Here is a 9,528-nt window from a genome sequence, read left to right on the forward strand (position 1 = left end):
GCAGCTTAGTTGCCCCTTCTAACAAGAATCTCCTTGTTTCTGATAAACTGATACTCTAGAGGGATGTGCAGTTTCAAAGAGAGGGCTTTGTTCACAGCTGGTCCATCAGGACATCCACAGCATGCTTCCAAGCTGGCCTATTGCCCCAACAGCTCAGAGCTCCCTGCCAGCTCACCTGATAGGTGACAGGGCCTGCATAGTGCTTCACAGTGAAGACTGGCAAAGGCAGCTTGGGCTTGGTGTACCAAGGGCTATTTCCATGATGATAATGACACTTCTGGAGGAAAGTGTGGTCAGTGGCCTATAAAGGGGATGACAAACATGTTTCCTGCTGCTGCAACATATTCAGTAGGCCAAAAAGCCACTGTTAAACCAAAGGTAAGAACATCTAATATTTGTGCAAACACAGTCCCTGTTCAATGTGTATAACTGCTTCACCATACCATCCTGTAAAAGGGATCTGTTAAGAGGCTAAGAGCTTCTTACCTGAGTCAGTGAAGTCTGGTCATCCAGGATACACAAGATGCCATGGGGTTTTGCAGCAAAGAAATCTAGGCATGACTCGCTGTACATCTTGGAGATAGGAATCCAAGCTAACTGCTCTTGGCTATATTCCTCCTGCATGTTAAAGACCAAACAGTCAAATCCAGCCATGCAAACAAGAACAAATGGAGGGAATTAACAGAGGGATTTGGCTTATTCATCAGGAAGCTAGTGTTTCACTGCTGTTAGAAACTTACCTAGAATTATCTAGTTTTGTTTTATGAAACTTTTTCTAAAGCCACTAATCATTTCCCTAATTTAAGAGAGGAAGACTGCTAAGCAGAGTGATAAAGTAAACTGTAAAAGGCAAGAAGTCTGATAAATATACACTTTCATCTTCAGGTGGACATTAGTGGCACATAAAATGCTACAATGAATCTACCAAACAGGCTTTAAAAATACCAGCTGAAGTCTGGGGTCCTTGATCCTGACCAACTCACTTATAAAGTCTGTAAAAGGGAACACGGCACTAACAAACACCCCTTCCCTTAATTTACTACAGAATTAGTAAAAGATATTAAATAGCCAGCTCTTTGGACTAGGATTCCATGGGTGCTGCTTAAGAAGGCCAGCTCTATTCAGCTTCCTGCTTCCCCACCAGAGGATACCCTCCAGCTGAGGCTGCCTCAGCTCAATCCATATGTGCTGCTTTTCACCTGCTGGCATGAGATGTTCCATTTACCTCTTCCTGGGCAATGACAGTCTGGCTGAAAAAATGCTGGAGATTCTCATTGGCAAAGTTGATGCAGAGTTGCTCTAAGCTGTTCACACCTAGATCCTGCAAAGACAAAAAGGCATCATGACTTCCAATCCACATGACTTCCCGGGAGGCTGTGTCTTCTTGCTAATAATGCACAGCACCAAGTGGTGCTCAACTGAGCTGCTGGTTCAGGCAGGTTCTTCTGATCAGTAAGTGTGAATGAACCTGGGAGATTCAAATCATCTTATGCCTGGTTTGCAAGCTCTCAGTGTGGTTTATTGACTAGGCTGAATAGCAAGAGGCAAGTCAAGCTGTGAAGGAGCACAAAGAAGAAGAGATCTACTCTTGGATGCATGCCCCCACCTGTATATGCTCCATTGTTTCCAGCATTCATCAGAACACAGAGATTTTAACATGAAACCCAATTATAAAACTCATAGGCCTTGATGAGTACATATCATTCTAAGCCCCTGGCCTGACTATTATTTACTTACCACAAGTCTGGGAAGCCTCTAGGAGCTCACTAGGGCAGAGATATGGGTGTATACATGCCACAAGGGTAACAAGTCCTGACCTAGAACTCTAGATGCTACTCTAACCTCAATTTCAAAAAGTAACACCTGGCAGGGCCTTTGCTTACAAAATTTCTCTGCAATTCTCCTATCCCTGGCTTGATCCAAAGTCTAGTGATTCAGGGAGAATCTTTTTAGAAACTTCAGTGGATTCTGGACTTGTCCCTATTCAGTGTGGGAATAACAGAAAAGCAGGATATGCTGAAGCATATTAAAAGCAATACATTGTAAAACATAGTGTTAGCATATTTCCAGCTTTATCTAAGTCTTCAGGAACAAATGGGTACGGTTAGACTAAAAGAACATTAAAAATGTTTTTCTTCTGTTAGTAATAGCATCAGGAATAATTAAAATGTGATTCATTAAGAGTTAGCTCATTCAGTGCACCCCATCAGCACAGCAAATTCATACTAGGTATTTTTCTGGGTTTGGTCCATCAAAACTGGCTCATGAGTGATGTGGCTCTCCAAGCCACTGCTGAGCAGCAGAACACAGGCTGCAGGGAAAGGACTCTGAGCTGCTTTTTACAGGAATTTGTGTATAAGTGAACATTTGGAGAAACTTCTGGGGGTTTTGTCAAACCTTCTTTAGATGAGAATTGAACCATGGAGTTAAAATCCCCATGTGTCCTTTTGACATAACACATACCTTGGTTTCTAAACTCCAGTGTACTTGATGAAAAGACAGTTTGATCTGTATTTAATACAGCATATGAGGTAATTCAATAGGCCAAGTAGGCAGGAAGTGCTGGTTTTGTTCCGATTTAAAATCAAATCATTCTCCTCTTCCTTAGAATGACAGAACCAAAGATAGCTATGTCCACTATCGATGCAGCACCACACTGGACAGTTCATGCAAAGGTATCAAGCATGCAAGGCTGACATAGTGGAAGCCACTCTATTTGAGGCTAAGTTGTTAACTGCTTATGATTGTTAGGAGTCCACCTACCCACAATACTACCTGCAGTCCACCCAGTCCTAGGTACCTTAGGATTCTGCCTATGCCACACAGTCGTGGAAAACTATGGGCTCCTCCAGACAGCAACTCATAATGAGAGCCTGCAGTAAGAGTGTTAAATCACACCCTGAAGGAGCATTTCTCTACCGTCTCTGGAAAAAAAAAAAGTACCCCCCTGAATACAGGTGTCTACATGACATGGTACAATTACTGCCTCCTTTCTGGAAAAAAAAGAAAAAACAAAGCCAAAAAGAAAACCCACCCATCAGATAGCCTCCCATTTCTGGCAGTGACTGAAGAGAATCAGCACATGCACTTGCAGCCCAGGAAATAAAAAAAGAATAGGAAAAGCAACCTCAAAACCATGTATGTCCACAATGCCCACAGCACAGTCCGATTCCCAGGGAGCCAGCCACTCATTGATTCTCAGCAGCAGCCACTCAAAGAGCAGGTAATACAGAGTCTTGGCAATGGAGTCCCTGAGTAAGAAAGGGGAGTAAAACCAGTTACAGCAAAGACAGCACTCTTGGGTGTATCTCACCAACCCAGACAACAAAAGCAGAAATCACCTGGCATCAATGGCTCCTTCTACAGACAGAGGAGTGAAAATCCGATCATAAGATGTCACCTGGATACACAAAGCCAGAACTTACTTTATTATCACACAAACACACTTTTTTTTTAAATCCACAAGGAAGTCAGGCCAGTTAATAAATTGATTTTTTTCTATTTGGCCTAAGAATTCACCAAGGTATCACAGGGAAAAGGAAAAACAGAATTTGGCTGCCACATGTCAGGGTGGGAATCAGCTGGTCAAAGCATTAAGCCTGAAGCCACCTCATGTCAGAAAAGAGTGCTCCTAGATGTGAGTTCTGACATCTTTACAGAGCTGCCTTGAGGGGTTCAGCTCATCCCCATTACTGATCCAGCACAGCAACTATTTTCCTCCTGCTGTTACCTCCCAGATTTTGGACCTTCTAATGTGGTGGCCCTTCTGCTGACAGAGCACTGGGCTAGGGCATTCCACGCTTCAGGATGAATGAGAAATCACCAAAAAGGTACTCACGGTGACACGGTGAGTGACAGCACTTTGCAGGAAATCCGCTGAGACACGCAACAAATTGGCCACAATCTGGATCTCAGTGTCACTGGCAATGGCTGCATGTTCATAGGATTCTTTCTAAATAATGGAGAACAACAGATTCAACTATGGATGGGATACTAGGTTCCACTGGTATTAACGTTCCCGACAGCACTTCAGCTGCACAGAGCTGGTTGCAGCCTGGGAAAAACACCAGTATGTAGTTCATTTTGGTTCCTCAAACAGCTGCCCAAGCTCTAATGACCTTTGGTTGCCTCCCACCTTCTCTCCTTGCCTAGCTCAGTTTAGAGCTTAATATCAAAAGAACAGAATAGTCTTGAAAGGGTATTTTCAGTCAAGAACAATGTCCCTGGTCCCATCACATGGGATAACAGCGATGTTCACCACAAACAGCCTATTCCCAAGCTGCCAAGGATTAGTATACCTCATAGGAGGTAAAGCAGATATTCCCCAGTTGCAGAATGGCAGAAAGGACAGCCCAGGTGGAAGTCAGCTGATCATCTGAGAGGCTGATTCTCTCCAGAGCTTGCACCAAGACCAGAAAGTCCTGACTGTCCTCCTTCCCCAGAATGTCACAGGCTCTGCCCTGAGAGAATAAGGACAGATAATCGTGGTCAGCCCCTTTTGCACCAGGCTAGAGCTGAACTACCAGCATCAATCTTCAGAGAAGTAGTTCAATGTTTTAAGGACTGGAGGAATCTGAAATAAAAAGAACAAAGACACCACTAGTGGGAGCTCAGCATTCATGACGGACCAGTCTCTTTTCTCTCTGGAGTTTTTGAGAGTAAGATCTCTCTTTCCCACACATGCTAAGTTTTTTTTACAGTTCCAATATAGGCACCCCAGCTACCCCTTGCCAACTGCTGGAGTGCAGCTTGAGGGAAGAAGGGATACCAGAATCTACTCCCAAGTAAGTCAGAGTTGCTACCCCAAATGGTACCAGAACCCAATGTACCAAAGCAAATGGGTTTCTGTGCATCCTAAGTTATAATCTCACTCACCTCTGCCACAGAGGTTCACTACAACATGGGCATATCACTCTTATTCTTCTTAGGCTTTTCTCTACAAGAGGACACACCTAACAACTGCCTGTGACCCTAAAGTTACAGAAATCCTGGGTCAAGGGGTTCTGTAGAACCTGTTGGTGTACAAGGGCATTCTTTGACAAAGTTTCCAGCTGATCTCCAGATTCAGACAAGGACAAGAATGAGGCCCAGGCAGCCCTTGGGCTTCTTCTTGTCAAGACCAAGACTCAAGAGAGATTTTTGTCAGTCTCTGCTAACTTCTTTATGCATAATCTGACCTTTTTCCCTTTTCTTCTCTGCAGCAGGCTGAGACACTCCTGTTAACTATCAACTTGAAAAGTTTAGTTCTCAATACAGGTCAGTTGCCAACGAGGAACATCACCCCATTAAGTGCTGGGCCCTTGGTTGCCTTCCATCCTTGAATCATCAATGATACTTGTTCACTCCCTGTCTGAAGGAAAGATGATAGCAATCATTTGTCAAGGATTTCTCACATGACCACAGCTGCTGTAAAGAGTTTGCCCACCTGGGAAAGCTGACCCACACAGCTGAAATAGGAAACATATCTTGCTATTGCTGTGAACTCCTTGAGTATTGAAAACCTTGTTAAACAAAAGAAACTATGCTCCAAGGTGATGGCTTGCATAACTCTGGCAAACAATTTTCCAGGTTAAATAGATTGCAATCAGCAGTACATTTCAGTGGTTTTAAATTTCCACCCATTGACTCAGTCAATGAAGCAAGTCTTTTGCCAAAGGCAGAAAGAAATATCTCCTGCTCTTTTCAGTCCCACAATAAATTGCAAATGCAAGGGAAGGCAACAAGAAAAGGATTTTTTCACCACACGGTGGAGCCATGGGCCTACACGATGACTCCTTTTTTAAAAGGCTTTCTTTGGGAGCAGAAGGGGCTTGAAAGGTGAGAAAAAGATCACATAAGAGACAAAGTTAGTCCTTCTTAGGTCAGGTGTGAGAAGGAGCAGAGCAGACTTTAGCATAGTCCTGTGAGGGACACATCAGGAGGGAAGCAAAGTTATCAGGTGCCTCACTAACCAAACAGAAGTGATGTCTTGGCCATTTCACTCTGTCAGCTGCTGCAGAACGTCCTGGCCTCACTCACCTGATTCAGGTAAAAGTAAGACTCTGCCTCTTGCAAGTACAACTCCTCTTTCTGCTCCACAGGCAGCCCAGCCAGTAGCTCATAAAATACATGGTAGTTCCTCTCACCACGGGCCTGACAGGGAACAGAGTTCATAGAGTTGACTCATATCCAGTTCCAAAACCCTGCAGAATACACTCAAAGAGCAGGACACAAACTCTGATGTCAGCAAGAAGAGGCCAAGAGCCACCCAAGAACTATTTAATTTGAAAAGTTTCCAGGGTTTCTCACTGACACCTTAAGAGCATTCCATGTGAGAGCAGTCCCTTTCACATGGCTCCAATATCTGATCTTTTCCACACTCCAGACATTAAGAAAAATTAGTTGAGGGAAGATTTAACTTCCAGTAATCACTAATAAGTGTTTTAATTCAACCCGTTTGAGACAGAGTGACCTTCTGTTTTATTCAAATAAAATAAGTGATCACCTTGTGCTACAGAGGGGACATATTTCTTGCTAACAGAAGAAATGGGAGGCAATTCTCGTACTTATTCCAATCGCTGTTACTTAACAGTAAATTTAAGATTAAATATGAATAAGGGAGAGAGGGATCCCTCTAGGAGGGAGGGGCTTATTGGTCCTCACCTGAAATACCACACGAGACTTCTCCAGCAGGTACTGGGAGATGGATGTTCCCACCACGACGCCACTGAGCATAAGACAACAACAGATCCTGTCAGAAGCCAGTGACAGGTTTTCTGTAGATCCATTTCTCTGAGGATTTAGCAGAGGGAGTTGCTGCTGAGAAATGAGGGTATGACCTGACCAACTTGATCTGAATTTTGAAGCTTTCCAGCACTGGTGTTTTGTATCTGACTATTACAGAGAAATCAGGTATGAAACATACAGACTCAAGTTTGGGTTCTGAGCAGCCACCAGAGTACAAAGGAGCTTGGCCTTGAAAGATCATCACAGGATATGCCCTGAAAATAGTCCAGGGAACATGCTGCACCCTTTCCCTTCAGCGGTATCTGATTGCTGTTGCATTGCCGCTCCCTCATCTGACCTTACCCACCCATTTTATGTCAGGCTGAGAGTCTGTGAGGACAGGGATCACCTTTTTGTTTTGCAATTTAATTGCATCTTGCACAAAGTGATCCTGGGCCAAAACCAGGCTTGTCCAAGTACTACAGCAATAGTGGGCCATGAAGCCAGCAGCCTGGAGTTAAGCTGCATGCAATGATCTGTAGGCCTTTAAGCCTGTCATGAGTCCCATGCAGATTGGACAGATGTGTAATGAAGGGCTGAATTAGTGGGCATTTGACTATATATGATTGATTTGAGAAGAATCAATATGGCTTCTGTAATAGGAGATCCTGCCTCACAAACCTCCTGGAGTCGTTTGAAGGGGATGGCAAATTTGCAGATAAGAATGATCTAAGGGATATAGTCTACATGAATTTCCAAAAGGTTTTGACAAAGTTGTGGGACTTTCAGGGAAACCAGGCAACCATGGCGGAAGAGAGAAGATCCTGACATGGGTAGGAGTAAGTGGCTAATCTTCTTAACAGTGGGAGGCAACCACTGAAGTTCCACAAAGTGTCTGTGCTCTGACCTGTGAGTGTAACTCAAAGTTTGGTAAGTGACCTAAAAGAGGAGTTAAACAGCAATGTGACAAAGCTTCCTGATCGTATAAAATTATTCAAGGCAGTGAGGATGAAGGCCAACTGTGAATAAATGCAGACAGACCTTACAATACTGAATGAGTAAGCAAGAAAATGGCACGTGAAAGTCACTGTAGATAAATGTAGAGTGATGCATACAGGCTAAAGCAATCCCAGCTTCACATATAAACTGACAGGCTCCAAGTTAACCATTGCTGCTTAGGACTGAGACCTTGGGGTTGTGATAGGCAGTTCCATGAAAATATCAGCTCAGTGCTTGGCAACAGTCAAAAAAAAAAAAAAAAAAAAGGCATGTTCAAAACAAAAAAGGCGTTTTTCACGGAACTGGTTAGACCTGTAGAACACTTGCCAAAGACTGTTGCAGAGGCATGAAGGTTCTCTGAGTCCAAGAGGAAACTGGAAAACCACAAGAGTCTCAGGAAAAACTCCTGAGCTGCTGCAAATGGTTAAGAGCTAACAGAGTGTTAGAGAAAAACATTGTATGTATTTGGCCTGTTCTTACTGTTGCCTCAGTGAATGCTTGTGGCCAGTGTTGGAGACACAACATTGTATTAGATGGTCTAAACCAGTTCAGCCATTCTTACATTCTTAATTTATCACCCGTCTTGAGAGGTGAAGATCTACTCTTTTGTGGAGGAAACCTAAAAGCAAAATCGGGGTGTAAACCCACCCTCTTCCTATCCTGATGGTAACAAAAGTGTAGGGGAGGGAGAGCTATTGCATGAGCTCTAAGAACTGCTAGACCTTTTCTCACCCAAGCACCCCTTGACGGCTGGGAAGGACAGCATCCCAAGATGTTCTTTTAACTCACTGTTGCAGGTGGACATTCAGAAGCTTTCCAAACCGGCTTGAGTTGTCATTGAGGATGGTTCTGGCATTCCCAAAACTCTCCAGGATGGGTAGGACATTGCAGGGCTCAAAGAAAAGAGGAAGAGAACACTTCAGTAGCAATCATGGCTTTTTTAATCCACAAGGGACTTAAGTAACTGTTAGTTTGAAAATCCAAGAAAAATGGGACTTTGCTGAAATAATTCTTGCCTGGCTAAAGAGTATCTTCTTAAATTTATCTTGGTATCTTCTAGACATTGGTGAGTTGCTCTATGAGCTCTTTGATCTGCTATGATCTTTCACTTTACTTCTGCTCTGTGTTTGTTCAGATTCACCTCCCAGACACTGCTATAAGGTCTCTAAGACAGGTATCATCTCTCTGTTCAAACAGATACAGCATTCTGTACAGCATCAGGGCTCCCAGATACTAAAATACAGAACAGCAAATACATCAGCTGTCCTCACATCTTTACAGGAGCTTCACCTTCAACCATGAGCCATCCAAAGTCCATCTCAGTTAAACAGGAACAAAGAAATAACATAAACAGTATGCTTTGGTCTTTGGCTTCTACTCCTTGCCTAACTATCACAGCATAAAGCCAATCTTAGTTGCCTCTTACCTGTCTGATCCTGTGGCTGTCTGATCTCTGGTACAGCATGGTCAGGTATTGCACAATTGCTTTGGCAGCTTCTGTTTTACCTGATCCACTGTGTCCACTGGAGGAACAAGAGGTAAGGAAGTTGGCATCAAAACAGAATTATCTAATTTAGACATATCAGAGGACCTGTTACAGTAAATCAGTGGAGCTGTACTGATTTACAACAAATGAAGATCTATCACATATTGTTTGAAACACTGAGACAACTTGACAAAATATACCCAAATAAGATTCCACTGTGGAATGCCAAACGCCTTCTCTTCCACTCCTCCAAACTGATGTGAAGCTAAATTCAAACTGTATTTGCAGAGAGTGAAATAAAAATCTATCATCTATCTTATTCATATTCTCTACTGACA

Source organism: Egretta garzetta, unplaced genomic scaffold, assembly GCF_000687185.1.
Source record: "Egretta garzetta isolate BGI_Z169 unplaced genomic scaffold, ASM68718v1 scaffold34, whole genome shotgun sequence".
In the NCBI taxonomy this organism is placed as follows: Eukaryota; Metazoa; Chordata; class Aves; order Pelecaniformes; family Ardeidae; genus Egretta; species Egretta garzetta.